This window comes from Castor canadensis, chromosome 4 (assembly GCF_047511655.1).
Source record: "Castor canadensis chromosome 4, mCasCan1.hap1v2, whole genome shotgun sequence".
NCBI classification, from domain to species: domain Eukaryota; kingdom Metazoa; phylum Chordata; class Mammalia; order Rodentia; family Castoridae; genus Castor; species Castor canadensis.
The window spans coordinates 39,284,464-39,297,554 of NC_133389.1; the positions used below are offsets into that span (position 1 = coordinate 39,284,464).

The 13,091-nt window shown below is 44.0% G+C and overlaps 1 long non-coding RNA gene across 1 annotated transcript in view; it reads left to right on the forward strand.

Moving 5' to 3' along the window:
- Positions 1 to 6,595: 6,595 nt before the first annotated feature.
- Positions 6,596 to 13,091, forward strand: part of LOC109702668 (uncharacterized) — a 72,485-nt gene continuing 65,989 nt past the window's right edge. The window contains exon 1 of the long non-coding RNA XR_012447063.1: positions 6,596 to 6,952. This is a non-coding gene — a long non-coding RNA (uncharacterized lncRNA). The remainder of the gene's footprint in view (positions 6,953 to 13,091) is intronic.

Genomic DNA, 13,091 nt, shown 5'->3' on the forward strand with positions numbered 1-13,091 from the left:
TATGTCAGTTAGAAGGGTCAGCAAACTACCAGAAGAGCTCCAGTGACAAATCTAAGAACTCTGTGGAGAGGCAAGAGATGTAGCTGAGGGATGTTACCAGAGACACCGGCTCTTGACTTGCCTGCTCTGAGATCCTTAGCATGTGGCTCTCGATGTGTCTATGATGCAGCATGTGTGCCGTGAGCAAAGAGACACTGGGCTCTCGAGGCCAGGCACCAAGAGAGACCCAGCCTTGGTAATGAACAGGCAGAAGACCTGGGTGGATTCTTTTGCTTTTCTAAGTTTTACCTTCCTATCTGTAAACTCTGACAAAATGCATTTTTTTCCAAACGAGTGAATATCTAATGAGATCTGTCTTTCTTTGGCAGTGCTGGGGTTTAAACTCAGGGCCCTGAGCTTGCTACACATAATACTGTGCTCCTGAGCTGTGCTGCCAGCTTCTTTCTTTCCTTTTTCTTTCTTTCTTCCAGCAGTTCTTGGAGTTGAACCCAGGGCTTTGCACTGAGATAGTGTTTTTGAAAGTACACAGCACACAGAGTGCATAATCACTATCGATTGACTTTTTAAATGCCAGTTCCCAGGTTTCTTCATCTGTAGAGCCCAGATTAATTGGGAAAGGTAATCTGGTTAGGAGATAAGAGCCTGTGTTAGAGTGGCAGTATATCTTATGACATACGCTGCCATCATTTTAAAATGAGTTGATTTAAATCAATGTCTAATAATGTAATTTAAAAGCTACCTCATTACTGCTGAGAAATACCTATTATCGTGAAAACTAGTAAATAAAGGAAAAGAATTAACCCTTTATCCTGTGCTTTTTGTATTGCATATGGGACATCTGCTCAGTAAATGAGGGGAAATGCGTTTTCATAGAAATACTTCAGCTACTAAATGAAGAAGGAATCACAGAATCAGAGTATCACCATTTTGTAACCCTAAATGAATGAACAGTGTGTCAACACTCTAACATCACAAAATGAGGCAAGCATGCATGTGTGTGACTCCTGATGCAAGAACAACACCCTGCTATCTAGTTGTAGTCTTACCAGTAAAATCAACCCAACCCTCATCAATTCCTTGCACCCAGCTACCCCAAATGACAGAAAGTACAGAGGATCAAGAAATGTATTAAGACACACCACAGGGACCATAGGAAACACTGCACTGAAATAACTGATTTCTTCAGCTAACACATTGCAAGGGTGTAGCTTAATAAAAAGGGACTTAAAAGACTAACTTCCCATTTGCAGTGTGTGGATCTTACTTGGATTCGAATTTAAACACACTATAAAAACCCATGATTTATGAGACTGCTGGATATTTTATAATATTAAGCAATCATTCTTTCTTGGATTGTTGTGGTTATTTTAAACAACTTATATCTTGAAGACATACAGGAAATGTGTGCAGTAGAAATGATGGCTAGGTTCCTGGGACTTGCTTCAAGATCATATTGGAAGGAAAAGAAGTTGGTGGGGTCAAAATGAAAGTAGATTGACCACAACCTGAAAATTATTTGCAGTTTGTTATATTTATTATCTTTTTATTTAAAAAGCTCTTTATTATGGAAAATTTCAAATGTTTACAAAATAAACACTAGCAAGATGATCCTCATATATCCATCACCCAACTTCAACAATTACCAGCATCCTGGCCTTTTGTTTTATCTGTACCTCCTTCTATACCCCACTTCCTTGTCATAATTATGTTGTAAAAGTTTGTAGGTATGATGGAGGGGGTGAAGTCAACTATGATATATTATAAGAACTTTTGTAAATGTTATAATGCACCCACAGCACAACAATAATATGATAATTAAAAAGTTTATAAACTGGGCGCCAGGAGGCAGAGATCAGGAGGATAGTGGTTTGAAGCCAGCCTGGGCAAATAATTCCACGAGACCTTATCTTGAAAAACCCTTCACAAAAATAGGGCTGGTGGAGTGACTTAAGGTGAAGGCCCTGAGTTCAAAACCTAGTACTGAAAAAAAAAAAAAAGCTTGTAGGTAAAATGAAAATATCTTAAAAAGCAAATATATCCATATTAAAATTAAAAAAATTCCTGTCATCCTTAAATATGAACCACACCCTGTCAGGAAGATTTCCATCACCCTCAGTAGTTTCCCTGGTCCTTTCCCTAGTCCTTATCCCCTGTAAGAGGCACTGCTGCTCCATGCCACCCCCTTCCATATATTGGTTTTGCTTTCCTGGAAATTTGTACTAACAGAGTCATAAAGTATATATATATATATATACTGTTTTTTCAGAACTTAGTTCTGACTTTCTAAAACTTACCATTAATGAAATGAAATAGATGTCTGTCTCTTACTGTTGGTTTAATTCATTTCATGTAATTAGTAGGTTGCTTTCTGTTGCTGAATTAGATCCCATTTTAAGAATATACTATGCTGTGTTTATTCATTCACCTGTCAGTGAGCATTGGGTTTTTAGCTATTATAAATAAAGCTGTGAGAAGCATTTTTGGATGAGGATTTTTGTAGCCTGTGTATGAATTTTATTAGGTAAGTGACTAGGAGTGGAATTTCCTGAGCAAAGGATGAGAGCATGTTTAAACTTACAAGAAATGGCTAAATGTTCTTCCAAAGTGTTTGGGTCATTTTGTGTTCTAACTGTATGGGAATTCCAGCTGCTCCATAGCCTTGCTAATATGTTTTTTAAATTTTAATTATTCTAGAGGGTGTGGTGTGGTATCTCACTGGGGCTTCAATATTCATTGGCCTTATAAGTAATGATATTGAGTCCTTTTCATGTGTCTATTGATCCCATATATGACTTCCTTTGTGAGTGTCTGTTTAAGTCCTTTACCCATTAAAAAATTGTGTGGTTTTCATTATCAAGCTGTAAGAATTCATTATATATTCTTAATAAAAGTCTGTGGTTTGGGCTGGAGGTGTGGCTCAAGTGATAAGAGTGCCTGCCCAGCAAATGCAAAGCCCTCAGTTCAAACCCCAGTACCACCAATAAAAAGAATTGAAAAAGTCTGTGGGTTTACCACCCATTTTCTTAATGATGTCATATGATGAGCAGAGGTTTGTATTTCGATGAGATCTAACTGTCCATAAAGTTACATATGAATTTCTGGCATCTCCCAAAAGCTGTGCATGTGTGGATCTGATCTGTGTGCCAGTGACTTGAGAACTGACTTAATTCACCATTCCTCAGGTCTTAGCTACAAGGTAGTACCTTCCAAACGGCATTGTGAGGGCTGTGGAAATGGAACTGACATTTGAACCACAACCCTCAGAAGGTGAGTTGAACTGGTGACCTGAATCTAAAGCAGCAGGTCTATTGCCAAAAACAAAAACAAAACAAAACAAAAAAAACAACCCAAAGAACAACAACAAAAAAAAACCAAACAAACAAAAACCAAGGGGTTAAACAAGACCTAACTTCACATTATATAATAAAATATCCAGGACACAATCCAAAGCTACACAGCATGTGAAAAATCAGTAGAGTCTCAACTCCCATGGGGGGAAAAAAAATCATTAGGCAACAGTACCAAGACTGACACAGATGTTGGGATTATCTGGCAAAGGCCTGATGCAGCATAGAAATTCCCTTTTCTACATGAAAGTCTACCACACTTGAAAAGACAATTCAATTTGGTTTGTTCAGAAGATAATATTTCTGCAAGCTTCACTCAAAATTCCCCAAAGATAAGGCTCTCCTTCTCATCAGTGCTGGTCTCAGCCTAACCATCTGGGACTGTTCTGTTAAATTGCTGCCAGAATTTTACAACCAGCCACCTGCACTTTCTAGAACACATTTCTTACTAATATTATTCAAATCAATTTCTACTTCATACAGAAGTTTTTTGCAACAGCAATGAAAGTTTTTTTTTTTCCACAAAAGAAGACTTAATGCAGTCTTGAAGCCTGTGCAAGCTCATCCTAGAAACCTAACTGGGAGCTATGGGAGATTGAAAAAAGACAAAAGACAGAAGACAAACACGCAGAAAGCTGAGGTCAGGTGGGTTGGGCACTCTGATGAAGACACACAACAGCCTCATCCACCTCCAGCAAGTTTATTATATATGGTGGCAAATCAGGAAGTAGAGCAACAGTTCTCAGAGGTTGTGACATTGTAGTTACTGGGAACAGAGGGAACCTGTGATCGCTTCTCTCTGGATGTAAACATCTTAGGAAAAGCAGTTGTGCTGCATTTTGCCCTCGCCCCCTTCTGTGGCTGGGGGCTGTGCCAATTGTAGCCTGCAGATTTTTTGATGTAGCTGTGCTCGTGTCAAGTTCTCATAGGCTTCTTATACTCTGCTCTCCACAATGCAGGTATTGTATGGATGCTCCAACAAGCAATCATACACACTGTTGAAATGGCTGGAAAGACAGAAAGTGTCAGCAAAGAAAAGAAAGATGTAAAGGAAAAGCAAATGGAAGTCTGAGAACAGAAAAATAAAATAGCAAATAAAAATGCATAGGATGGTGCAAGTGTTAGAGCACCTGCCTAGCAAGTGCAAATCCTGAGTTCAAACCCCAGTATCCTCCCAAGCCTCTCCCTCCCCAAATCCCCCAACATTGAATACACTTAGGAACAGATTAGAGACAACTGAGGAAAGAGTGTGAACTTAAAGATAGGATCAATAGAAATCGTCTAATCTGAGCAACGGAGAGAAAAAAGTGATAAATAATGAACACATCTTCAGGGACCTGTGGGAAAATACCCACAGGTAGCATATGCATGTCCTCAGAGTAACAAAGAGGAGAAAGATTAAGGTGCTAAAAAATGATTTGAAAGAATGACTGAAAACTTCCAAAGTTTGGTGAAAGACGTAAACCTACAGATTCAAGAATCTTAGTGAATCCCATTGATATCGGCTGATCTTTATTGTTGTTTTACTTCACTTTTTTTGTGTTTGATTTACTCCACTCTTCTAGCCTTGTAAGGTGAACTTTAGTCACTGATTTTAAGCCTGCCTGTCTTCCTTCCCTCCTTCCCTTTCTTCCCTCTTTCCCTCCCTCCTTTTCTCCCTCCCTCCCTCCTTCCTTCCTTCCTTCCTTCCTTCCTTCCTTCCTTCCTTCCTTCCTTCCTTCCTTCCTTCCTTCCTTCCTTTCTTCCTTCCTAATATGCTTTTCTGTAGTTGTTGTTTTGAGATAGAGTTCTACTTCATAGCCCAGGCTGGCCTCAAATTTACCATTTGCCTGCCTCAGCCTCCTGAGTACTGAGATTATAGGTGTGTACCACATGGCCAGCTATAATATACTTTTTTTTGGAGGTGTAAAATTCAGCATGTGGGGAAATTCAGGCCATCTGTGTTTTATACTGTCACGGTGTTGGGAGCCACAGTTCCCAGTCAGCCAGTCAATCACAAGGATAAAAAACTGACACTATAGTGTACAGTGTTGTTAACCTCTGATGTTTGGTAGCGTAAATGCATTTCCAATTTATGATATTCACAATTTATGATGGATTTGTCCATATCAAATCCCATGATAAGTCAAGGGCTCTGGTATAGCCAAACTTATGGTCTGTTTGGAGAATGTCCCATGATAATGGAAAAGAATGTGTATCCTGGAATGGTTGGGTATAGTTTTTGAGAAATACCAGTTAAATTGAGAAAGTCTAAATGGGGGTTAACAAGCTTTTCCTGGGAGGGTCAGATAGTAAGTATTTTAGGCCTTTCAGACTCTATGTCTGCCACATCTACTCTGTTCTGCAAAAGTAGTCATAGACAAGGTAACCATGGAAGATAATGGACAATCCCTAAATGTACTGGTGTGGCTGTTTTCCAAGGGAAAACAGTGTGGTCTGTCTTGTGGCCTCCTCCTCCATGCAGCCTCGCTTGATTTTGCTCAGGAAGATACATGACTCCTAACCTCCAGATGGTAGGCTAATACATGAGTATTGCTTTAATACATTTGTTGTAACAGAAAAAGAATACAACACTAATTTTGAGGTCATCCTTTCTATAGATCCCTTCCCTTCAGGATTAACTCCTCCCCGCCCACCCGCCCCAACTCTTCAGTTCTGAGCCTCAAAACACTGTTTTCTGTTCTCTTCAAGCCCCCGCCCACCCGCCCCAACTCTTCAGTTCTGAGCCTCAAAACACTGTTTTCTGTTCTCTTCAAGCCAATTAGGCTCTGGTTCCCTGAAGTGGGAGCTGCGCCTGAATTGGGGGTTGCCCTCAGGTGAAAAGCCGCACATTCACAGGTCTGTTAACTTCCTTGAGCTACGCCTCCGGCCCTGATTTCATCTCTTAAGGGTTGTTTTCACTTCAGTTCCAATGGCCTTCAAATAATTTTTTTGAAAAAGCTTTGGCTCATATCTCCTGGTTGTTATCTGCAGAAAGATAAGTCCACATTAGTCCAATGCTGGATCCTCACTATACTCTTGTCTACTTTTATGTTTGCAATTTTCCATGATAATCAGGAAAAAAAAGAAACGAGAAAAAAATCGGTAGAGTGGGAGCTCTTAAATTTTCCCATTCTTGCGTGTCTGAAGCCTAAAAATGAGCTGCCCTCTCTTAATGTGGCGCTTAGGAAGGTTTGTCCCCTCACTTGCAGTTCCCCACAGTCACCAGCAGGGGGAAAAGTAGTTTTTGTTTCGCGTGGATCCGGACGCCGGGCGGCCAATTCCCTAGGCAAAGGGAAGCAGGGGATGAGCGCGAGGAGACCTGGCTCAGTGGTGGGGGGACCCTGGGCTCTAGGAGCCGCTCGGGACGCACAGGACCCGCGGAACTGGGTACATATATTCCCAGTACCCCTCTCTTTCGGGTAACTTGGCTGGGACGCCCTGCTGACCGCCCAGTCCGGGACTCAAGGCTGCAGCAGGGCAGGAGGGGGACCAGATGAGCTTGCGCCTGGGTCCCAGTATGGTTTGAGTGACCGTCCGTCCACATCCACGGGGGATCAGTTGAGCCCGCGCCCGGGTCCCAGTGCGCTGGAGCTGAGCACTCGCCCGCATCCGTGGAGGACCAGGTGAGCGCGCGGCGGATCCCGGGGGGCCGCGTCCCAGTCACTCCAGGGTCGGGGTCAGGGTCCCGGGGCAGGGCTGAAGCAGTCAGGGAGCAAGCTGGGCTGAAGCGGGAGCTGCGCGCGCTCCCGATCGCCGCTGTCCCGGTAGCACAGCCGCGTCTCCAAGAGCCTCGGCCGGGCGATCGCGGAAAGGACCTTCTTCTACCAAGTGTCCTCGCCGCGTGACGGTAGAAATGTCCTGAGAACCAGACGCGCGAGAAGGAGCGGTGGGAGAGCGGCGCCTTCCCTAGAGCCCAGCGCCGAGATTCCCTGTGGACTTTGGCTGGCGCACAGCCCGGGCCGCGGGCCCCCGGGTTTGGAGTCACCGCATGGGGAAGTGAGCCGCGCGGGGACAAACAGCCGCCACCCGCAGGAAACTGTAAGAGAAAGTCAGTGAGCTTGCACTGAGTCAGAGAGATTGCAAACGGAAAACAAAGACTAGAAAGGACAGAAGCAAAGTCGAGGGGAGTTAAAAGAACACGCGTGAAAGCGGCTCGGTGGTCAGTGGGTGACCGACACCCGCGGGGAGGGCGCGAACTTGGGCAGAGGTCACTGGGTTCGGATCCTTTGGTTACGGCTGGTGCTTTAATTGAGGCTCTCCTTCCTGGTAGAATAGAAATGTTGCAGCCCGCTGGCAACAAGTTTTCTTTTCTTTCTTTTTTTCTCTTTTGACATGTGACGGAATGAGAAGATGCAAACGTTTAATTGGTTTAGATCAGTTGCAAGGTGCCCGTTTTTGTTGAAGAACATCCAAAGAGGAATGTCTAGAAAAGCATTCGTGTTAAAAAAAAATTATACCCAAGTGTTGCAAAACGTACAGTAAACACTTTCTTCACTCTAAGCCTCAGTACTGTGCACTACTACTCTAATTATATTTAAATATATTCAAGAAGGGGTCTATTTGTTTTAGATAGCTAACAACTAGTTGAAAATAGATGGGACTATAAAATATTTCAGTAACTTGAAATACGTGCAGTTTTGCCAAATACACGAAAATGAGTGACATAATCTCGTGGCCGGTGCAGCTGCTATTCCAAAGACATGGGGTAGGCTAGGCTGCTGCTCCTTCCCAGTTCTTGCACTTGGAGTGGGGCTCCACTCACACCTGTGAGCCCACCTGCAACACCCAGCCCTGTTTCCCATTCTCAATCTGCCAGTTCGGGCTCCTCCTGTGCACATCTGTGAAAACACATCCTATTTTTTGTTTAGAAACTTGTCCAGTTTGCATAGTGGTTTAAAAAATTTGGAAGGAGGAGGAAAAGAGGGTTACTTTTGTGTGAGTCCAGCATGCAATAGAGTTCAGCGGTTGAAGGGGTTGTTGACTGAATGGGGAAGAGGAGGATGGGAGATGGGAAGGTGGGTGTGGTGACCTCCTTTGAACTTGGAATGCTATTTCTTCCTAAATGGCAAGGTGTTGGGAACAGGCACTCCCACTCCATTGTGCTTGGAAGGCACTAGGGGTTTTTCTGTAGCAGTGTTTGTATGAATTTATGCAGGGGCCTCAACATTTTCTCATAAGCCTCAGAACTTTGACTCCCAGTACCTCAGAGCCCACAGGTGCTCGTCGTTAACCCTTTAACTTGAATTGACTTTAGTATATTTATACGGCTCTGATAGAGGTTAACGATTAATCAGGACGTGTGCTGTTATATAGATGTTAAAACAAGAGATGTTATAATGTAGTTCCTTCTGTTCACATTTGGGCTGGAGCCCAAAATACCACAGAAACTTTGTGCAAGTAGGGTAGAGGTCTGCATTTTTTCTAATGTGTAAACATGCTGGAAGTGGTCTTTGCTATCTCACCAGGAACCTAGGCTCCTTTTCTTTTCTTCTCTACTATCCTCAGCTTCCAGATTGTCTCATGGATGCAAGATGAGTGCTGAAGTTCCAGTCATCACAGCCGCATTTTAGGGAGGAACAGGAGAAACGGAGGACAGGAAGGTACAATGTAGCTAGTAAGATTTAATCACTTTCACTTAAATTTTGTAATAGATTGTCTGCCAGTCACTCCTGTGGGTCATGTTACTTTTCCTATCAAGAAGTGGAATTTAATCTGGGCGCCAGTGGCTCACACGTGTAATCCTAGCTATTCAGGAGGCAGAGATCAGGAGGATCGGGGTTTGAAGGCAGCCCAGGGAAATAAGTTCATGAGACCCTATCTCAAAAATAGCTGACACAAAAAGGGCTGGTGGAGTGCTCAAGGTGTAGGCCCTGAGTTCAAGCCCAGGTCCTGCAAAAAAAAAAAAAAAAGTGGAATCCCCTTAAGTCAGGGCTGTTTTTTTTTTTTTTTTGAGACACGGTCTCACAACATAGGTCTGGCTGACCTCAAACTCACTGTGTAACCCACTATGACATAGCATGTATTGGAAGGCCTTTTGAGGTCTTGCTGCTTTTGCATCCACCTCCTTGGGATCCACCCACTATGTAAAAAATAATGAATGGCTCATGAAGTAGAGCTAGGGGTCCCCTGCTCTACTGCCTGCTCTGTGGGTTGTGAAGCCATCTTGGATGTACAGCCCCACTCAAGCTCCAGTGGATACAGGGTGGAATACCAGGGGAGCCCCGACAACTTCTAGAATTGTCAGAAGCAGGAACTTCCTCTGAATTGTACAGAAGCATAAGGAACTGGCCATCTGTTCAAATGCCAGAATGACCAGGAAGTGGAGTTCATCGATTGGGCCCTTTGCCTATGATTGTACAATAAGAGAGGAAGCCATGGCTGTCGGGGTAGAGGGGAGAGGTAGCAGTTGTCACAGTCACCAGTCACCTAGTGCCAGCTTAGGACAGCAAGGGCATCTGTGAGGCCTCAGGAGCTGGGTCCTGTGGGCTGGTCACCCCCCCTGCTTTGGCATTGGTGGGTTGGGCTGTCCCATGGGCTGTCCCCCTGGGTCCCGCCTGAGCCCTTCTTCCCTGCTTCAGAGTCTCTGCTGCTCCCAGATTCTGTGCCCGCCCACCCCCCCTCCTTGTCCTGCCAGCCCAGTGCCAAGGTCATTGCTGAGCTCTGGATTGGCTGCAGCCCCTCTCCAGTCAGCTCTGGCAGGAGGGAGCGGGGCTTGGTGAGAGTTGTAGGATGGATTGCTCCACACCCCCACACAGGGGAATGTGATGGATGTATCAACCAACATTCTTGTCTTCCAGGCTTGTGAGCAGGAATGTGGCAGGAAAGAAGTCCATGTGACAGGGTGGATTTGCCCTGGAGCTCTGGAAGAACTGGATACACTTCTTAGTTGTGTGACTTCTAGCAGACTTTGTTGCACCTTGTCTCAGTTTTCCCATCTCTAAAACAGGGCACTGGTACCCATTTCAGAGGGTTAGTGTACAGATGAGGTGAGAAGGTGCGTGCACAACCCACACTGTGCTCACTGGTGCCATTCCTGTCACCGTCTTGTCTTACTGACACATGCAATCATAAGGCCTCCAGCGTGGAACCAATGTTTTTTGTCATTTCCCCATTGATCTCTGTCACCAAATTGAGAGTTCTTTCCTGTAGAAAGGTTTCTTTCCAATGATTGCTATGTTTAAAAACTGCTTTTAATACCACAGGGGAAAAAAAGAAAAATTTCTGTTCAAACTGCTTTAAAAATGCTGCAAAGCTTTTATTTTATTTTTTTAAAAACCTGAATTGGGAGGGAAATTTTCTGGCCATATACTAAAGTGAACAGTAGTCATCCATATTGTACGCACCAGGTTTTGCTGTCTGGGGTGGGCTTAGTGTAGGAGTTTGGGGGCAGGGCTGCTCCTTCCCGCACCACACCCCACCCCCAATTGCGTGATCTGGGGGGACTGAGACTGCGCCCTTGGATCCAGGCAACTTGGGAGGAAACCCCATGATGAAGACACATTTTCAACTCACTCCAGGCTGGGACTTAACCTAGCGCTGAGCTACACTCCGTGGAGGAGGCTCGTTTGTGGGCTGGGTCTCCTCACACCTGCTGATACAATGGCTTCAGGCAGAGACAGTACAACGCCTTATTTGCTTAGTTTTGCTGAGTGTTTATGGTAAGGCACATTGGCCATTCAGCCAAAGACGGACCCCCCAAAAAGACTGAATGACTGCTTGCAAGACATATTACATTATATATATACATGCACATATATATTTCATACAGAAAATTCTCTTGCCCTGGTATGCCAGAGCAGGACTGGCATGGGTTTAGAACCCCTGGTTGGAGAGTGTACTCACAATTCAATGCTATCTGTCAATATGACAGATTTAAAAAAAACCCAAACAAAGAAACTAAAAGGTTCACATGACTTTTTCTAAAACAATTTGTGTTACTTATTCATAAACTAATCTACTCTTTTTTTTTTTTTGGCAGCACTGAGTTTGAACCCAGGGTTTTAGGATTGCCACGTAAGCACCCTACCACTTGAACCACACATCAGCTCTGATCTACTGTTTCCAAAGTGCAGATAGGACAGGAGGGTGTGGGAGTTCCATCCTAGCCCTGTCCCTAGAGATAGAAGTCTCCCCCTCCTTCCGGCACTTTCTTTTCATGTGTATTCACAGACATATGCACATATCTTGTTTTTATTTGAACACAGAGGACGTTTTTATTTGAACTGTATACACAGTTATGGCATCTACTTTCCACCCTACGTCTCTCATCTGGGGTGAGGCTCACTGTAGCATGGATTGCTCTGTTTCATTCTTTTCAAATGTCCCATTGTGTCCTCTCGAATGACAGGGCTATGTTCCACTAATCCCACAGGGCCATCATTCCCAAATAGGCCACGTCGAAAGCTAAACTGTTTACTACACTTCTTTTTTTTTTTAATTACAGAAAAAAGCATGCCCCCTGTCACATGTGCAGTTTTAAGAAAAATAAGAATCTAGTTTTTATCTCTAATTACACTCTTGAACATATAATCCATACAGTTTGACTCATAGCTTTCACAACTTTCTCTGTTCAAATGTGTGTATCTGTATAAATGCATGTGGGTGATTTTTCTTTTTGTATTTTTGTTTAAAAATAAACTTCTGAGCTAGGGGTATAGTTCAGTGGTTGAGTGCTTGCCTTGCATGTGCAAGACCTTGAGTTCAATCCCCAGCACTGCAGAAAAGAAAAAAAAAGTATAAAAATAAACATCTCAATACATATCTCTACAATTTTCTTTTATCTCTTAGCTCTAAACAATATATCATTGATATATTTGTAGATAATCATGTATAAATGTAACCTATTATTTTTCTCAACTGCCTAATATTCCTTGATAATTTAGTCAGCTACCCCTCAATGGTGGATATTTTGGATGTTACCAGTTTTGTTTTCCTCTTCTATTATAAAACAATGCTGGTACTTTTAATCCTATAGGAGAAATTCCCCAAAGTGGGACTCCTGAACCAAAGGTACTGTGCATTTCTAACTTTAATGGGTATTGTCAAATTAATTTACAAAAGACTGTAAAGATTCATACCCCTCCTAGCAATGGTGAGATGTCCATTTGCTCATATCCTCATTAGTACTGGATGTTAAGTGATTTCTAAAATGTTTTCCCAGCTGTTGGTATTGTTTTAGTTCACACTGTTCTTACAGTTAGGCGTGCAGGTTGATTGTCCACATCCTTTGTTTGGGTGTCTCTAGGTTTCAATGTAATGGCCTTCAACAGGCTGAATTCTGAGGCTGGAGTGGAGCTGTGCCTCAGGAGTGGATTTGGGAGGGACAGGTGTGTAGGGTCGCATTGTCTGGGCAGCTCCCACGCTCACAGTATGGTGTGGTGGCCCACTGTGAGCACTGCTGCCATCTGTGTTCCCGGGTCGCTTCAGGATTTCTGAGCTGCAGGCCTCCAGGGGCCATGTTCAACACTCAAGGTAGGGTGGTTCCCACAGACTCCCACAGACCGTGCCCCTCGGCTGTGCATCGCCGTCACCCCATCCTGCTCCGGAGCCAACTCTTGCTGGGTGGTCCCGAAACTTCCAATTGTGTTTGTATCCCATCTTTCACTCCCGGATGCTTGTCGCCTGGCACGTAACGCGGACTCCACGGTGTTTTCCCAGTGGCCTCAGAAGCCTATGTGTGTAGAAATGTCAGGCACTGGGCTGGCTTCCGGGACTGCCCCCAGGATGCTCAGCCCCAGCGGGGAGGTGTCCAGAAGACTGGAG